General features: G+C 42.5%; 2 long non-coding RNA genes across 4 annotated transcripts; one reads left to right on the top strand and one right to left on the bottom strand.

Annotated features, from left to right (window-relative positions):
- Positions 1 to 3,790: 3,790 nt before the first annotated feature.
- Positions 3,791 to 7,686, bottom strand: LOC140689460 (uncharacterized). Its single transcript, XR_012064431.1, has 3 exons — positions 7,296 to 7,686; positions 4,432 to 4,514; positions 3,791 to 4,271 (listed from the first exon to the last, which is right to left on the bottom strand). It is a non-coding gene; the product is annotated as an uncharacterized lncRNA (long non-coding RNA).
- Positions 7,687 to 7,931: 245 nt separating this feature from the next.
- LOC140689458 (uncharacterized) lies at positions 7,932 to 18,187 on the top strand. Of its 3 annotated transcripts, none has more exons than XR_012064430.1 (7): positions 7,932 to 8,102; positions 9,003 to 9,091; positions 9,240 to 10,361; positions 10,852 to 10,946; positions 14,915 to 15,127; positions 16,889 to 17,013; positions 17,677 to 18,187. It is a non-coding gene; the product is annotated as an uncharacterized lncRNA (long non-coding RNA). The 3 variants fall into 3 exon arrangements; XR_012064429.1 differs by having other exon boundaries at positions 8,859 to 9,091; positions 17,784 to 18,187; XR_012064428.1 differs by having other exon boundaries at positions 8,859 to 9,091.
- Positions 18,188 to 18,912: the final 725 nt, after the last annotated feature.

Here is an 18,912-nt window from a genome sequence, read left to right as displayed (position 1 = left end):
GTTGCCATGATGAAAATACAACTGTAATAATAAATATAATAAAAATGAAACAATGCAATTAAGTTCTAAGAAGATACTGTTGCCCTGCTAAAATACCTGAGGCAAAAGCCTGCTCTCTGTTTGACAAAAAGGGAAATCAGTAAGGGTTAGAGAAATGGGAACCACATTCGGATACACGGGAAGATTTATTCCTTGAATTAAACAAAATGGAGAAGGAATGAACAGGCAGCGACTTCTACTATTTCTTTCAATATTATTTAAAGCTGGATCCTAAAATCATTCTGGGTGCAATATTCAGTCACCCCATACCTCACACGAGTACACGGCATTATGCTTATTCTATCCCCCTGCCTTTGTGAGGACCGTTTTTTCTTAAAGGAACCCCCTTCTCTAACTTAACCTTCTGACAAACTTCTTTCACCCTTTATCTGGGTGGGGAGAGAGAGTCCTTATCTGGGACTCCTTCCATGACAACGTCCCACCTTTCCCAGATAAATGCTCCTCCTCTGTCGTCTCAGTGAGACCCCTGCATTCTTCTACATAGAACTTTCCACCTCGCTCACAGCCTCTAGAAAGTGAATGTCCAGACAGGGCCAGAATTGTGTACAGCACCCAGGACCGTAGATAGCACGTTGTTCTGGACATCTTAAATCCCCCACCTAAAAGGCACCAAGTTGACAGGCAGAGAGTGAAATCTGAGTAACTCAGGAGTTTGTACATGGCTAAATCTCTGAGGTTAAAATATCCTTGTTCCAAGATGAAGTCAATGGTTTATTTTTCTTATACAGTTAAGGTCCAAGAGATTCAGAATGAACCCCTCACATTTACTACTCTTCCTTTGGAATTCACAACTTGAGTATGTCAAATGATCAGGGTTGCCTACCAGCTCCAAGCCAGTAAGATGAAGATGGGAAAAAGCAACCAGCAGCCCCTCAGCTGTCATCAGGCCATGCTGTTCCTCAGACTTTAAAGCCTTTGAAGAAAATTCAAAGAGTAGAAACCTTCTGCTCGTTCTTGCTCATCTTCATTTATCCACATTCCATTTTGGAAGCTGAGAAATAGCGTATAGCTTTGCTTAGCATCCATGTACATGGTGGGACAAGATTAATATGGTGTAAGAAACATGAGCTCTGAAACCAGTGAGGTCTGGATTCGAGTCCTTCCTCTTGGGCAGTTCAGGCAAGTCAGCATCCCTGAGCCTCAGAATCACTGTGTGGATTAAATGAGATAATTACTATATGTGTCAGCTGCATCATGGTGCTTTGCCACATAGTAGGTGCTCAATAAATGAGACATCATTGGTGGTAAATTTCTTGGGTAGAAAAGCTAGCTTGTCTGGCAGTGACAAAAGGATGGACAGTGCTCCCACGCTTAGCATCCTAGCTAGCTTTGGTTTTTGTCCTTCCCTGCCTGTGGAGAACTCCCTGGAGAAGCTAGTTGAGGATGTGTGTCATCAGAAAGTTGGATTCCAGGCTCTGCTGCCCACATGGGGTCCCCTCTTTTGCTCACCCAGCTCCATCAGAAAAAAAAACACGCAGGACTGAGTTAGCCCCACAGAGCAGATGTTAATGTTTCCCTGAGAAGAAAACAACTTTACAAATTCAGGAATGGAAAGGATCACTCTCTCCATCCAATTAGCAGGAGCTAATGTGGATTTCAAGGACATCGTTTACGGAGTACTCCTCCTTCACACGCCCAGATCTTGGGCCCCACTCCCTCTCCGGGTTCAAGGCTTGGCATCCCTGCACACACTGTAGACAATGACAGCTTCCATTTTAGGATTTCATCTCCTGGTGATGTGCCCTAGACCTCGTTTTTAGGAAATTGACATTTGGCAAACGATTCAAGGTTTCATGGATTATGAAGGTTATGGCACATTTTTTTTTCCTGCCTTATGGCTTAATTTAATTAGACCTCCTGTAACGGCTCAGCAGCTGAGCTGTGCAGCAGAATGGACTCGAATCTGCCCATCGGCAACCCTCAGAGCAGAACCAATCTGAGAGATGCTGGATGACTCATCAGCTGATGAAAAATGCAGTGAAACCTCTTCTTTTTCAACAGGATCAGGCAAGGTGACTACGAAAGCATCCCCGGGAGTAGACACCTGGTAACTCTGCATCTACAAGATCATTTTTAAATCTGCTTACGGTGAAGTCATCGGCCAACCCACTGTCTGACCTTGAAATTAATCTGTGGCCCCTGGACCTTGAAGGCACTGATGGAGGCAGTTAAATCCAGCCATCTGGGACTTTGATCAACTATGTCTGCCCCCCATGGAGCAGCCAAGACCTCGGTTTGCAGGAAGGTTCTCCAGGGCATGAGGCCCAAGCAGAAAAGCCAGGAGGCCACGCTGCTCCTCCCTGCTCTGGCAGATGCTGGCTTATCTCATGCTTTTGCGAGATCTGAGACATGTACAAGCTCTGATGTTCATTACCCTTATTGGGAACATGAAGTGTCACAGATACTGTTTTTCAAAACATAAAAAAACCCTTAGCCCTGAAGTTGCAGGGTATTTTGGCAGCTGCATCCAGGCTGAGGAGAAGGGCAGCCTGCAGGGAGCATAGCTTTTCTCTGGCTCCATTTTACTTGCCAGCTTCAGAAGTAGATGGAGAGAGAACTGATTAAGTGGAGGCTGTGATGGAGTGTCTTCTGTTAAGATGGAAGTGAGGGAGGCTTCAGCAAGTGACAAGGGACTTCCCAAGAGACCACAAGGAACCAGTCACCCCTAGTTATGAACAGGGTTGCAGCTTAAGACACAGCGCCAGAGGTGGCCCAGGACCACACCAGACTTCCTGATGTGGTCAGCTGGTACAGCCCCATCCCCTTGGCAGGGTTGGAAAGGGAGTCACTCCCTGCTCCCCCTCACAGCCATGACCACACTGCCTGCCCACTGGATGTCTGAACAGCCATCTCTGACACTGTCCTGCAGCCCCTTCCAGAACGGCTGCTCCAAGATGCAGTCAGACCTCATTCCTCTACGCAAAACTCAGTATTTCATTCGATAAGCATTTACTGAGTATATGGGGTATGCATGACACTGGACTCAGAGCTGCTGATGCAAAGAATAAAAAAACACATCTCATTTGGATGCATCTAATCCTTCTGAGAGAACACATGGGAGCTCTGGAGACTAATGCGTGGATACCTGCAGTGTGACTGGTTGCAATGAGGAGGCTGTGCTCTGGTGACAAAAACACAGGACTTGAGATCTTCCATCATATGTTCACTGCTAACTCTGCCATCACAGGTCCCATGTGACACTGGCGTGAACCTCTTGGACACTAATTTATTCACCTATAAGGGTTGAATAATCTCAAAAGGATATTGTTAGGGTTATATATACATCTCTATACACACACACACACACATATACACACATGCTTTTATATATAAAAGCATCAAATGAACTTATCATCTCACACAGAGCAACTACTCAGCGATGGTTTAAATGGGGATCCTAAAATGCTGTGATAACGAGATCACAAAGTCCTAGCAGAGCACAGCAGAGAGCTAGTCTCTGAGAGTTATGACTTAGTCAGGTTTTGAAGAGTTTTTGCTCACCCAACAGAGAATTGGGTGAAGATTACTGCAAATTAATTTCCCTGAGAAAATACCCAGGGAAGTGAGAGAGCAGGGTCTAGTCAGGTTGGTATGGAGGGTGCAGATGGTAGGTGGTGTTGGAGGTGGATTCAAAGGCGAGGCTGGTGGGGCGAGCTGGGACTAAGTTTGGGGGTAAGGTCACTGTGTCAGCTCTGGAGGCGATCAAGAAGGAGGCTGACAAGTTCAGAAATGGCATTCACAGAATTCATTCTGGAGAACAGGGCACCAGGGCAATGGAGTGAAGAGAGAGGGTTTAGGAGGCAAAGGTAATGCTGCAGATGAGTGATGATGATCAGGACCCAACCTGGACTAGCGGCAAGGAAACTGGAGACTGGGAGATGAAATGGAGGGGAGCTGATGAGGTGAGGAGAAGGAGACGATGGCCAAGGGGACGTGGGCTGGGAGGTGGCAGAGGATCCAAGGACGTCACTGAGCTTGCGCTGTGGAAAGGTTGCCAACATCAGTTCCAAGCCGTTCAACGAAGCACTCTTTCTGAGTTTACAGGAGTCCAAGAGGCAGGAGCTGAAACACGTCCAACACCCTGTTCATCCGCGCAGTCAGATCCTGATTGTAGCTGTGGGCTCCGCGTGCTGCGCTGTGCTAGCGTTTGCACGCATATCCCCGCTTCATCTTCCCAACAATACTCTGAGGCAGATATTATCATTCCCATACTACAGATGAGAAAACCGAGGCTCAGCCATGTTAAGAACCCTGCCTAGTGTTATACAGCCAACAAACGCTGGCACTGGAAATCAACCAAGGTTCTGCCTGATGCCAACCCCCTGCCCTTAAACATTTCTCTCTGTCTGTTCCTCTTACAGAGATGCTTACCCCAGAAGATTCATATTGGGAAATCACTTAAGAGGATCGCTCTCCTTAAATGAAGATCATCCCTCTCTTTTCCTGGGTTCAACCTGGGAGAGAAAATTCTGCCTGAAGCCAGGCTGTCTCCCTCTTTCACATTATTTATTATTGAAGCAGCATGCAGCCAAGCCAGGCACGAAACTCCCATGGTCTCTTACATCTCTATTCATTCATTCGGTCATCGCTCTCACCCGCCACCTGCTGGTAGCAGCCTACCCAGGTTCTCTGCCACGCACTGTGTCGATTGTTTGAAGGCGTCTGGGATGCTTCAAGAAACCTCTCCTGTGGCTCTTTTTTATTTTTACCACCTTCCATGGGAAAAAGTTACCCCTTTGGCATCCTGACAGTTCACAGAGGAATAAATGTGACTCTCTCATTCCTGGAATGGCTGAAAATGCTGCAGATCACTTTTAACCTAACATTTGAGGAACTTTATAGGGTTCCACCCCTTTGGTCTCCCAGGAAATTAAGGTTTTAATTTCAACTCAGTCTTCACAGAGAGTGACAAACCTTCCCTTCCATGTCAACGAGGACTTTGCTGGCCTCTCAGTGGGTTGAGATGCCTCAGGTGTGACTTGCATCTATGGAATGGAGGGTGGTCTGCAGAATTAGTGCCTCTGGACAGTCTTGGACACCCAGATATTGATTCTAATTTGAAAATTAGGGATCTGATCTCAGCATAGGGCTGGCCATGGAAAGCAGTTGTGTGGCCATCAAAATATAGTCACTACTACAGCTGATAGAGAAGCCTCAGCATCATGGATAAAAAAAATTCCAGACCTCAAGGTCGGGGATCAGAGGGGCAGTTTGATATTGCTTCTCTACACATCAGTGCAACGTTTTCTAGAAAGACTGGATCGCTGCTTTTTCTTTGGTTTTCAGGTTATCCCCCGAAGCCCGCACCACATCGTATTAAAACTTCCATTCATGGCTGACCTCCAACTGGTCGTGAGCTCTTAGATGTCGGGGATTATGCTGGATTCACCTTTAGCCCTAATGCTTAGCACAGCACCTGGAACTTAGAAAGCCTTTCATAAATATAGTTCAGAGCTACTGCTGTAGGCATAGCTGTTGACAGGGACAACCGTAAAGCTCTGTATAAGAAAGTAATTTAATTCACTCAGGAGTCTTCTCTGCACTTTTCTTACCCAAGCTGAATGGCAAAAGAATGTGTGGGTTGGTGGGGAAGGGGGAAGGTGGATGGTTTCATAAATGAAGATGGATTATTATATTGTAATAATATTTTATTGTGTATCTCATATTTCCTAAAAGAAAAAAGAATTCTCACTAGAGAAAGAGTAGAAAGAAGAACCTGTGGTCTCTTCAATTAAGGTAATGGGGAGCTCAATTTAGCTCAAAGAGAGAGTCAGTCATGCCTGGACTTGTCTATTGAATTGGTGAGAGCAGCTGGCAGGAGCCTGTTTGCATATGGATGGAGGGTCCTCTTGGGAGAGTTCTCATTCTGAAGGAAGAAGTTGCCTGGCAACAAGAATTTGACCCATGGAGACAGCCTTACCCAACAGAGGAGCAAGGAAGCCTGTGTACAGTGTGGTCTGTGATCTAGATCTGTCCTCCAGTGAGATGCCATGAATATATGCCTGAGAGCCCCAGAGAGTGGAGAGTCTAAATGGGCAAAGTGGAGAGAAATACATTTCCTTTACTAATACTCTTTTAAGACATTGGAGGACTATGCAGTACTTCAGGATCCATCTGATAGACCAAAACCTGAATGGAAGGGAGGCATTTTCCCCTTTCTTAGTAAAAATCAGTTTTGATTGGGTGACATCACCTAAGCATTCAGTACAGTCAGAGCTGCGACAGTACCAGGGCGAAGACTCGCCTGTCCGGTGAAGCGTTAAGAGTCAATACCTACAGAATGCAGTGGTATCCAGGTGACAGTCACAGGGCTACGTCTGCACCTGGTACGTAGCAGCAGAGTGACACAGTGGCACTCAACAGAGGGCTGATAGGGAACTGTTGCACCCAATGTGCCTTTTAATTTTTGAACACAGTGGGGATCACTTCCCCATTCCCTGTTTCTCCAGGGAAATCAACAGTCCCCTATACAAGTTACAGGATGCAAATCAATGCCTGCAGTGGTGAAGAGAAGGAAACCGAATTTCACTCACCAGTGGCACCAATGTCCCAAAGCAAATGCATATGTTACATAAAAAATAATGCCAATCCTCTTACCTGAGGCTAATCACAAAAATATTATTTAAAACTAATTTACATTTAATATATTTAAAAAATATTTTTCAAAATTTATGTAATGGAAGACATTTACTTTTTTAACTTTATTTTTGTTTTTGAAGAAAAACTGTTCTAGTTATAAGATGAATGAGTCCCCGGAATGTACAGCATGGTGATTTTAGTTAACAACACTGTATTGTATATTTGAAAATTGCTAAGAAAGTAAATCTTAAATGCTTTCACCATAAACACACACACACACACATACACACAAATGGGAACTATATGAGGTGATGGACGTGTTAACTAACTTTCTTATGTAATCGTTTCAACATATATGTGTATACCAATTCACATGGTACATGTTCAACTTATACAGAGTTAAATATCAATCATATCAGTAAAGCTGGAAAAAAAAGAAACACTAACATCAGACCATGGCTTCCGCCTTTGGCTTAGTGAGTATGCTCACATTACATAGGTGACTCGTCCAGAATTTTCCTTGCACTATCCACCCAGAAAAAGAGGTAGAGAAAAGAATGAGCAAGTCTCAGGTAGAGCTGGGACATATACAGAATTTGACTTAAACACCTCAACATTTCTTCTTCCTTTTCTCCAACATGACGAGCCCTTCTCACCTGAGAACTCCTGTCCCCTGTGCCACCACAGCTCTTAAGGCTCTGCTCCGGAAAGAGTTTAAGCGGCTTCCTTCCAAGATTGTTTTTGTATTTTGTTGTTGTTGTTGGCTCTATCAAAAGATACTGAGTAGTAAGGCCAAACGAATGGAGAGTGTGTGGATCCGGGGAACCGTGCGAAGACCCCCTGAGGTCATGCTGTGCTGTAGCTGTCCACCTCAGTTACCTCTAAAGACAGTCATGACAAGAGGAGCCCTGACCCAGGTGGCAACGTGAGCAGAGGAACTCAACAGCACTGTCAGAGCATCGCTGCAGGGAGGCTTCCTCAGGGCTCGTTTAGCCAGGAATGACCACGATCCCTGGGGCTCTGAGTGTGTCCATCACACAGTGCCGCGGTGGCCGACGGGAACCCACTGGGGGCCCTGGACGGCTGACGTCACAGGGTGGGTGTCCATCACACAGTGCCGCGGTGGCCGACGGGAACCCACTGGGGGCTCCGGACGGCTGACGTCACAGGGTGGGTGTCCATCACACAGTGCCGCGGTGGCTCACGGGAACCCACTGGGGGCTCCGGACTGCTGACGTCACAAGGTGGGTGGAGCGCTGGCAGAACCTCCTTGCCCCACACGCTCAGAAGAACCCTCTCAAGGGCTTTCCTTCTCTCCTGGGACAATAATCACACTCCGTTTTGTCTTATCAGCTCCGGAACCTTTGCAGGGCACATCAGGAGAGAGCCTGAGTGGCTAGAGAAACTTCCTGAAGGCAAACAGCTACCGAACACGGAAAGAGAACAGGTTTGGAAAGAGAAAGGTGAGAGAGATCCGAGTGCCTTCCAGGTCCGTAAGACAAGGTTGTTCTGGAGCTTGGGATGAAGAGGGGAGAGAATTTGCATTCCCAGCCATAGGCTGAGAGAAGGAAAGAGAACAGATGGAAAAAAGAGAATTGTAAGCTTTTTGTGTGTGTACATTCTTAGCTGTAATTCCTTTTGATTTAACTAAAGGTGTAATTTGCTTTTCAACTACATCTTAGCCCCAGAGTGATGTGTCCTTAAACGCAACGGTGGAGATACTGAGTGGTCGCTTAGGTTTACATAGCATATACTTGGAAACCATAGTATTGTGTGAATGTTTGGTAAAGGACATCCCACCTTTGTCCGAGCAATGTTGAAAGGACACTCATGTTGTGTCAAAGAAAAGATCGCCCCCTTGTGGGAATCCGTGGCAGTGACTCCTTGACCCCAACCTGTCAGGCCCAGATGAAACCCTAGGAGACGGTTCTGTTGTTCATTAATGAAGCCTTGGGCCCTCTTCTCGGGACCGGCTTAATCTCCCTGGTGGCAGTCCTCCACAGAGGCATGTGAAGGTTATTAGTGGGACACTTTTTAGAAAGATGCCCTGCCATCCAGCACATTCATAAGATAGATATCAACTCTGAGCCACCAGATAATGAGGGAAAGCTCCAGGTGACTTAGAGAGGACTAGTTTCCATCAATACATTGGTCCTGTGGAAGGAGCTGACCCCTGGGAAGAGAGCAGACTGATTACAAGTGAACTTTCTCCACCGCAGGGAACAGGACAGCAGACAGCAGCAGTCTCTGGTCCGGAAAGTCTATCAGACACTTCGGTTTTCGCCCAAATCCCCTCCCATGTCTTTGTCCAGCTCTCAAGCCCCACACTGTGCTGGTAAAGGACTAATGGCCTCTATTCACAGCCTTCAGAGAATTGTCCTGTGCCTGGGAGTTGGTCCACAGCCAATGACTGGACGGCATGGGAGTACAGATCCAGCTTCTTAACCTCAAGGTAGGACAACGGTCTCCGAGTTGGCATCCTATGAGTGGACTTGGGGAGGCTGGGACTTCATCAGGATGACATCTGCTTGCTTCCCCCTCCCCCCCTTATTCTACTTCTCCGGCTTCCTTGCTGGTTTCTTCTGGGAGTGCTTCCCTAGTAAGTCGCTGCACCTAGGTCTTTGGCTCAATGTCTGCTTCGGCTACAACACAGCTATAATAAGACAGACTTGGAGATTTGGGAAAGACGCAGCAGAAACCATCACCTGCTGGTTGCGGCTATTCCTGTATTGATGACTCATGGCCAACGCCTGGGTGAGTGGGCGAGTGCTGGCCTCTCCAGAAGGGCGGCTGCCCAAAGTCTGTGGGGACTCTCTGCAGGAGAAATGCCAGCCAGCTCACAGCGACCCTGGCCCCACCGTGTCCGTGTGGTCATTTTCTAACATAAAGGTGTCCACTGTTTCAATTTTTGAAACCAGACATTAGGCATCATAGGATTTGAGAGAAACTGGCTTTATTTGATGCTGAACAACAACAACAACAAAAAGATATAATTTATTATCTTCTAGGATCACAGAGAAAGAAAACATAAGAATACACAGAATTAGAAGACTTCAGGACTTCACTATTTTAGGGAAAGTATGCAATCTGTTTAGGGAAAGTATGCTACATTTTCTATACCTTAAAAAAAAAAAAAGGTGGGATTAATATACTTCCCTACAGTGCTGTTAGAAAAAGATAGTATATGGAAAAGTCCTTTGTAAACATTTTAATGGTAATAAAACTTGAAAGAATAGGTATTTACTGGTGATTTCTCTCTTATTAGGATTTAGTGATACTGAGATTCAGGAGCATGGTAATCTATTGCTCTTTTTTTCCAGGTGACTTTAGGGACAACGATTAGAGGTACATGATTGTTGGGGGGTGGGGGGTAAGCCCAAGCTGTAATTTTACCACTGAAACTCTCTGTTGAGATATAAGTTCAATAACAATATTTTTATTCCTGGTCAAAGAGAACTATTGAGAGAATCCCTAGATGAAAACAAAATTTCCATCAATAATTCTAAGTTATCTCAATTGTTTTCTGAAAAGCAAAGACAGGTTTCCTTATTCATCAATCTAGTGAATTGTCACCACCTCCCTGCACGTGGTCACAGATTCATCTTTGACTACAAGTCAACGAAGAGACAATCCCTGCTTGAACGAATTACTGTTGCATCATCTGTATCAGAAAATACAGGCAGGATGCTTCGTTTAATTTTGAGAATCTATCTGCACGTTAGGTAATAAATCTAAAAAAGATTCTGTTCCATTAAAATATATACTCTCTTGTTAAAATAGTTCCTTTATGTTGAGCAACTAGAGAATGATACTAAGAATTTCAGCGAGACAGGAAAATGTTCCAAATATGTTGAAATTTTAATATCTAATATTGAAAAATGTTTATTTTTGCATACTTCTCAAATTTTTGTGTATAACACATGCCTAGAAAAATATGGCAATGATACTACAGAACAAACATAACGGCTATTCCTGGATGGTAGAGTGATAGGTAATATATTTATTTCCTTTTTCATTCTTCCACATATTTTTCAAATTTTTTAATAGTGAATAGGCACTCTTTGATAATTAAAAGAATAAATATTTTTATGGGGGAAGAAAACCCAACCTGTCCTGTCAGAATGTGTTGAATTCAGATTGAGATTCGAGCAGAATTCAGGCAAGACTACATACATCCCCTCCCATTTTCTAATTCAGTATCTTCTGCTGCAGCCGAAACTCCAGGAGGGCGAACATGGTCTTGTCTTTCTTGTCCATCACCGTGTAGCACAGAGACTTGCTCGCGGCAGGCCGTCAACAGATAGATGGTAAATGAATGATAAATCAAGGTAATGGTGAGGAGCAAGGGCGGGCTCCCAAGTTCAAGGAACAAAGCATTCACAGATAAACAAGACTAGCTTGGCAGTGGCCTGCCGGCCAGCAGTAACTCTGCACAGCCACAGCCGCGCTACAGGGTGGGTGGAGCCCAGCAGGCGCAGAACCTCCCCTGGGAGCCAAACCCTGTCCTGGCTTCTGGATGTGCAGCCAGGGTGTCTCATCATCCCTGACAGCCCGTGAGATGCTTGTTATTTTTTCCCATTTGTGAATGCGACTCCGAAGCTCCCTAAGCTGACGGGAATGGCCCACAGTTGCAGTATTGTAAAAGGCTTTGAGAATCGAAGCCAGTGCTATCCAGTCCCCGAGGAGGCTCCTGGATCCTGCACTACAGAGGCCGTGGCCTTGAAGGCCTGATTGAGCAGGTGGACAGAATTTTAAAGGCAACAGAGTGCCATTGAGTTTTGAGAAGAGAATTGATGTGATCTTTAGCGCCAGAAGTGGGGCAAGCACCATGGGTATTCCTGGATGGTAGAGCGAGAGGTAGTGTTTATTTTCTTCTGGAGTCTTTTATGTCCTTTTTGAATTATTTGCAGTGAATTTGCAAAGCAACAAATGCAAAGCACTCTCTCATCCCTCCCTTTTATCTCTCTTAATGTTACCCTTTATAATACTTGAAACGCCCACATTCCTTACACCTTTGGGTTAATGTACAGAATAGCTTTGGGAAACTGCCATAGTTACCTGGAAAGAGTAACCCAAGGCATGAATACTATTTTGGCATGAATTATCAGAGGGTAAACTCCTGAAGGAATCAGACATACCTCCTTTGTTTAATTTAACAGTCTTTATTGGAGCCTTACTACCCACCAGTCATGGTCTAGGTACCTGATAAGCATCTCGAACAAGACAGATACTATCTCCGCCTTAGAATTACAGCTCAGGAAACAGATGTGATCATTTTCATTGCAGGTGGGAGGAGGTCGAACAAAAGGTTGAAAAGAGAAAGTCAACAAGGTGGAGTCCAGACCGTGAAGAAAAGGCGGGGTGGGAGCCAAGGCACTTAGGAGGGGTCATGGCGGGCAGAGAGAGGGAGGGAGCCCCGTGGATGGGGATCCCAGTGGGATGGCTTCCCATCCCTACAGCAGCGTGACAATAGCACGCCTCCTTTCTAGATACCTGCCGTCAGGGAAAGGAATTAACACGGTAAAACGTCAGCATAAATCTTGCTTGCCTGAGAAAAATGAGCTTTGAATCATTAGCAAGGCAATTGCTGTTACGTACTAATGACACCATTTCCCTGTCCTAGTCCTTTTTGCCTTCATGCACCCCGTGGTGTGGATTGAATCATATAAAAATGATTACATGCTTTGGAGCTATTTCTGGGTTTGATTGTTTTATGCCATGCTCCACTTGTTTAGATTATGAATTAACTAATAAATCTGGGTTCCTTCCTAAGTTCTGAGATTAAAAGCCCTTACTCCTTTCTCTGAGATCAAGTTAATGTCACTCTCTCTGGGGCCAGCAAATGAAGACTAAACCATGACCATCAGTGTGATCTATTTCACACACCTGGTCCCCAAAACTACCACTCATCTTTCCTAGTGATTGACAGATTATGTCTCTAGTATTTTGAGTGATTTACACACAATGTCATTTATCTCAGCTTGTAACTCCCTACATCGTGCATGTTCGACTCAGTAAATACTTTTTTCAACTTAAGCAATTGTTCATTTATTTTGACCCATTTTTAAAATGCTACCCTAACAGAATAATTCTGTATATGACAAAAATCTAAAAAAATTATGCCAAAAGATGTTCACCACAGCATTAAGTATGTAGTGAAAAAAATTAAAATAATCTAAATATACTAATATAGAAAGTTATTAAAACCAGTACAGTTCCTTTCAGATGATGAAATACTATACAGCTGTGTATTTTTTGCAATAACACAGAAAAATGCTGCTGCCAAAGTATGATGTGAAAACCTATATGCAAATTGCATAAATGTCATTATAATTGTGTAGAACATATATAGGAAAAAAAATCCAGAATAAATACTCCAAAATGAAAATAGTGGTTTTCTTTGGGTCATGGTACTATTAGTGCTTTTTCTTTCTTTATTGGAAATATGTGTTTTTAACTTGAGAAACTTATTTTGGAAAAATTTTTTTCTTGATTTATCCAATCATCAATTGTGTGCTTTTTTGAAGAAGAAGGATTGTGCAAATTGCTCTGAACGTCTGTTGTTTCCATGATGCCCAACCATCTGGTAGAATTCATGGGGGATGAGCAGTCCCTGCTAGTTCCTCTCCCCACCTAGAAAATGTCCAAAACATGGGGGTTATTCCTGTCAAAAATAAACAAAGCCAGACACTAACTGAAGTGGTAAGGACAGATTTTACTCAGTAATGTGCTATTGCGACAGGCAAGAGTCTAGCATGAATTGAACTCAGTTTTAACTTGTATAGGGGTAGCTGGGTGTTTTTAAAGGGAGAATGAAGGAACAGGGAGGGAGGTGAACAGAGGCTCTGTGGAGTCAGCAAAGTGAAAAACTACAAAAATAAAAAACGGAGATGGGAGGGTTGGTCCATGTGAAAGCCATCTGGTACTTCTGAAAGATGGCTTCTGCCCTCCCACAGAGATTGGGGAGACGGAGTTCCTATCTTCAAGGGCTGGCTAGCACAAACTGTCCATCCTTCTGGCAGCCTCGAGTTTTCTCGGGCAGGCACGTTAAGAGCGGACTGGGGTCATTCTAGGGATGTGGCTTTGAGCTGTCAGTAACTACATAAGCGTTTGCTCAAGTCTTTATGGGTCAAGGTTAACACCTACTTGAGCAGAGAGCTCAGAGGAGCCTGGTTGGAGTTTGGTCAAGGAGAGACTCTTGTCATTGTGGGGGACATTACAAATTCCCTACGCTGCCCTGACAGGCTGACTACTGATCTTTGCTGGCATTTCGAATGCTGTTAGAAATCAAACTGGGTTCAGTAGGAGGGGAAATGCTTATGTAAAGATGTGGTCAGAAGTACCCTTCTTCCCCAGAGAGGGTGTCAGGATCACGGAGCTTATGACCTGTTCCTCTTAGATGGCTGGTTCCTGGTGGACTAAGACCCCCTTTCCTGACTCCCACTTCCGTTCTCTTTCCCCTACATTACGTTGTACTGTATGAAGTCGCCATTTTTGTAGATCAAAAATGATGCAATAGCCGTCATTCCATTTTATTTAACCTAATAATCGTGCCCACCTTCAGACAATTTTAAGGGCTCTTGGGCAAAACAAAGACAAAACAAATCTATGTTCTTTCTGAAGGCTGAATTCCTCGAAGGAAAAAAAAAACTTCTCTTCCTAATCAGAGCTCTGATTGAAAACGCAGACCAGTGATTTAAAGAGAGAATGTCCCAAGTAAAAGTGAAACATCTATTTAAACGTTCTAGATCACTTAAAGTAGACCCTTTCCTAGATGCCAGGTTGACCAGGAGAGCGCTGAGTCCCAGAAAGGCTGGAGAAAAGTGTTTCAAGTGTATAATAAGCAATAAATATCAATCAAGCAATAACTACTTGCTGATACGAGCGAACTGTTTTCATAATTGCTATTGTTGTTTAATCCCTTCAACATCCTTGGGAACTAGATCTTATTAGCCTTTTTTAATTGGTAAACTGAGATACAGGTTAATTTAATTGCCCAAAGTGACATGGATATAGCTAAGATGTATTTTGAGTTGATGCATTACATCATGATGTTTACACCATACCCTGCTTCATCCTTAAGAATTGTTGCACAAGTGTTTTTTTTTCTAATTTAAAGATAAATTTATCCATTACTATAACCTGGCTTGGTCCAAAATTTGAGAGTTGTAAGAGATATCTTGTTTGAGTGCTGGTCAAATGTTGGGAAATCAGTCATACTCTAACAAGCAATCAGGTTCTCTCTGTTTTTCTTATTTCTTGCTTCCAATTTTAGCCTCTCCTTACACCAGCCTGAGTTTCACCTCTTGAAACTACGAACAGGAGGAAGATTCATTCAGTAGTGAGGAGGTCAAGTCATCTTTTCCTGCAAAAGCAGTATAAAGCTGGATAAAACTGTCAAAAACAACCATGTGAGTGCTCCAGAAATTGACCAAAGGCTTACCAAACACCTGAGAAACGTGTCTTCATGAAAGCTCCTGAACTTCAGGTAGACACAGCACTGTCCCCCGTGTTCTTGTCTAGGCAGCCTCTGTCCCCCCACCCCACCCCAGGCTCTGTGGTCCTGGCAGACGATGGAGGGGGAGGAAGGTCATGGGAACCAGCGACTTTACTTCCAGTGCCAGGGGAGGCTCACTCCGCGTGAGTGTTCCCAAGTCAATCCAAAATAGGAGAGGGAATTATAAGTAGAATTATGATCGTATGTAGACAAAAAAAATCTTAAGTCTTCTTTTTTAGCAAGAAAGAATTAAAGTCACTCACTGAAACATTCCTTTTAAGATGATTTTAATAAACTTTTAAAGTTATCTTTGGATACATTAGTCTGGTGAGTGTGACCTTCATGTGTCTTTTTGATAGAATGGAATAGAAAGGAAGTTCTGTGTGGGACAATAGCTAAAAATTAACTATGATACTATAACATTACATTTTTTTCCTTCTCCCTTATTTATGTGACAGGTCATTTCCTTAAAGAAGTCACTTAAATGGGCCTGACACTTACAAAACCAGTTTTATCTGCCATCTTGCATCTCTGTTCTTTGAAGTGGTTACAAACTGGTGGATAAATTGCGCTGGTAAATGCCAGGTTTCAAAGATAAAACAACTAATCTGTAATTATTAAGATCCCCTAAAATTTTCATTTCTAAAACTGTCAGTGGATATTCATGTGCATTTATATTAATTTATGTGTCTTTATTTGAATATATATATGAAAATATATATATATATACACACATACAGAAAATATGCTGCATCATACATCTTTCATCCAATCTTGGACGGATTTTCTCTTCTCTTCCATGAAATTCTATTAACTTATAGTGTTTCTAATCACATTTGCAATTATCTTAAGGACCCTAACAGAGAGTGTCAGGCACTGATAATTTCATTAATTTCAGTCAATGTGCAAAGATCATTCATTTAACATTCATGCACTTGAATAATTGAAATAACCTCTTTTTCCATACTCTTCAATGTTTTCCCTCCCACTCTGACTTTCTTCTGTCTCATCATTCCCAGCAAATACTCTTCCCCTTTGCTCATTTGTGATGACCTTTTATTAAAAGTTAATATTTTTCTCTGTGTTTTCAGGATATTACATTAATTCCTTTCTTTCAGCATCTGGGTTTCATTTTTATCTAGGGAAACATTTTCCCGGTTCATGTCTTGTACTTTAAATAACTGATTAATTTCGTTCTGAAAGCTCACATTTCCTACCTTACATTACAATCGTGTGTGTGTGAGTGTGTGTTTGTTTCTGTGTATGTGTGTTTGCTGTCAAGTTTACTGTCACTGGGGAATTTTTCAACCTTTTGATATTCTCACTCAGCTTATATAACGTGAAAACTATCTTTACATCTATACATATGCATATATATTATATATAGACGTGTATATGAAAATATATGCAAAGTTTCTAAAATCTACTAGCAAGTTAAAGTATGACTGAAGTGAATTAAGCCTTGGTTGGCTCTGGTGTATCCTTTCCTAGCCTTTCAGTGTTTAGCAAGAATCCTGCTCAGCAAGCGTGAGTTGATTCCACGGAAGAACAGGGGACCTCAGGCTGAGCTCCAAAGGTTCATCTCTTGCAAAGCCCCTCCCTTTCACTTTCAAGGTCCCTTTGTTGCATGGATGATTGAGTATATCCTGTCCCTTCTAACTCCCTTCTAAGTATGTAAAGCAGAGACCCTCTTCTGGAATCCTTTTTCTGATATGTCCAGCTGTATTGCACCCAAGTCCCTTCTCTCAGCAGGATAAGAGAGACAAGGAGATGGTGGAGGTTCTACTGCTTCTCTGATTCTAAGTGGCCATCCATCGCTTGTGGTACCAGTCTACACCCTTTGCATGATGGAAAAATTAATAAACTGCATAACCAAGGCAAGTTTATCATAGGAGTGCTAAGATACCTGATTTTTGGAAATTACATTTTAAAAATCACTTTAATATGTTGAAGTCTACTTCAATAATTTCAAGAGATGCCAAAATGGCATTTGATACAATTCAAAACCTATTGCTCAATTTAATAAAGAAATCATTTTAAAATTACCGGTCTAGACAACCTTCTCATCACAACTATGGAAGACATCCACTTAAAACAGTAAGAAGGAAAGGATGCTCATTTTCTCTAGTACTGTTTAAACTTGTTTGGAAAGCTGTAGTCAACCAATGTGAAACAAAATAAAAATAAAAATTGTGAAAGAGAAATAAGACATTATGACTATTTGCCAATAGCATGATTTTGTGAAAAAATCAAAATTTCAGGTTATTTAGTTCAGCCTTAGCTGAAATTCAAGGAAAAATCAGAGGCCACACAAATTTTGGTAGTTGAATCTTTGTGAGATTAATGCACTTGACCTACTGAGCTCAATGTTTAGAATAGAAAGCACTGAGCTGGCTCTTACATTTGTAGTACAGATAAGAAGAAGAGCAGGAAAAGATTTAGATATGGTTATCTTGAGGACTTTAAAACGTAGAAACGAGTCAGGTTGGGGTGAAGGTGCTTTCTAGCAGATTTTTATTTATTCTGTATCTCGTCATCAGAATATTGAAGCATGTTTACAAGAAGCTCTCCTGAGAGAATTACTGACCTGAAACAATAGACTGCCAGATAATTCTCCAGCTAAGATGGGTTTATTTGGTATCGACAGAGAAATGCAATTTGAGGTGTGCAACCATGGCCAGCTGTGTGCACCCAGCCGCAGGCAGGGGAAGGAGAACACTTTTCTGGACGGGAAAAGGAAGTCACTCAGGAGGGCCGTGGTGAACAGAGTCCATGGCTTTTCACTGGCTGAGTCTTTGCCACGGAAGAGGAGTCCTTTTTCTTCCCTTCGGGCTGTGCTTCTGCAGCAGGGCGTGAGAGCGCCCCCTTCTGGTCACCCAACTCTATTTAAAGGAGGTTTCTGTTTCTTTTTTTACACGGTTTACTTGAAATTCAGTGAAAAGTTGTCATAGAACTACTAACCTTGAAACACTAATGCTTGTTTACTTGTTTGCTATAGGAGAGTGTTGGCTTTTTCATTATGTATGGTGTCATATAAAGTTAAAAATTCAATATTGAATGCGCACTTTAGCATCAATAATCTGGTTATAATTAATTCAACAATAGAAAAACCTCGCATCAGTTATAGGACGAGAAAGTTAAATGGTGATTATAGCAAAACATTTTGAAAATGCAAAGTAGAATCTCAAAAATTTGCCTCAAATCCTTAGTGCTGATAAGAAGGGTTCTGAAATTCTGGCCGATAAAGTCAAGCACTTTGTAAAAGTATTTTCTATATACCAGATATATCCAGTAGTAAATAATTTAAAATTCTCATTCTTGCCATCTTTGCCCAAAATGTTAAGTAACAAGAATCAGCTTTAAAAGGATATATACAGGATCTAACAAACAAAAATAAAAATATCTTTAAAATGTTATTGATGGAAATAAAAGGAGAATTAAGAGGCAAAATATGTTCTTAACTGGTAAATTTAAATAACTAACAACTTTTCCCAAGTTAATTTTGAATGGAAATTCTGGTGTTTATTTTTTCCCCTGAAAGTTGGTCAAGTAGAATAATGAAGTAGCATAAATATCCAAAAAAGTTTTGGGGAAAAAAGAGCATGTTATAAAATTACAGTAATTAAAATTATACTCTTTCAGAACAAAATTCATCAGACAGATCAATGGAGTAGAAAAAAGGGCATAGACAGAATTTCTCTATACACAAGTTTATTATCTGGTAAAGAAGTCATCTCAGATTATTGGCTGTGAAGGAAGTAAATGCTGCTGGCACA

The sequence above is a fragment of the Vicugna pacos genome, chromosome 26, assembly GCF_048564905.1.
Source record: "Vicugna pacos chromosome 26, VicPac4, whole genome shotgun sequence".
Classification (NCBI taxonomy): Eukaryota; Metazoa; Chordata; class Mammalia; order Artiodactyla; family Camelidae; genus Vicugna; species Vicugna pacos.
The sequence above is the reverse complement of the archived record's forward strand: the minus strand, read 5'-3'. Positions and strand labels throughout refer to the sequence as shown.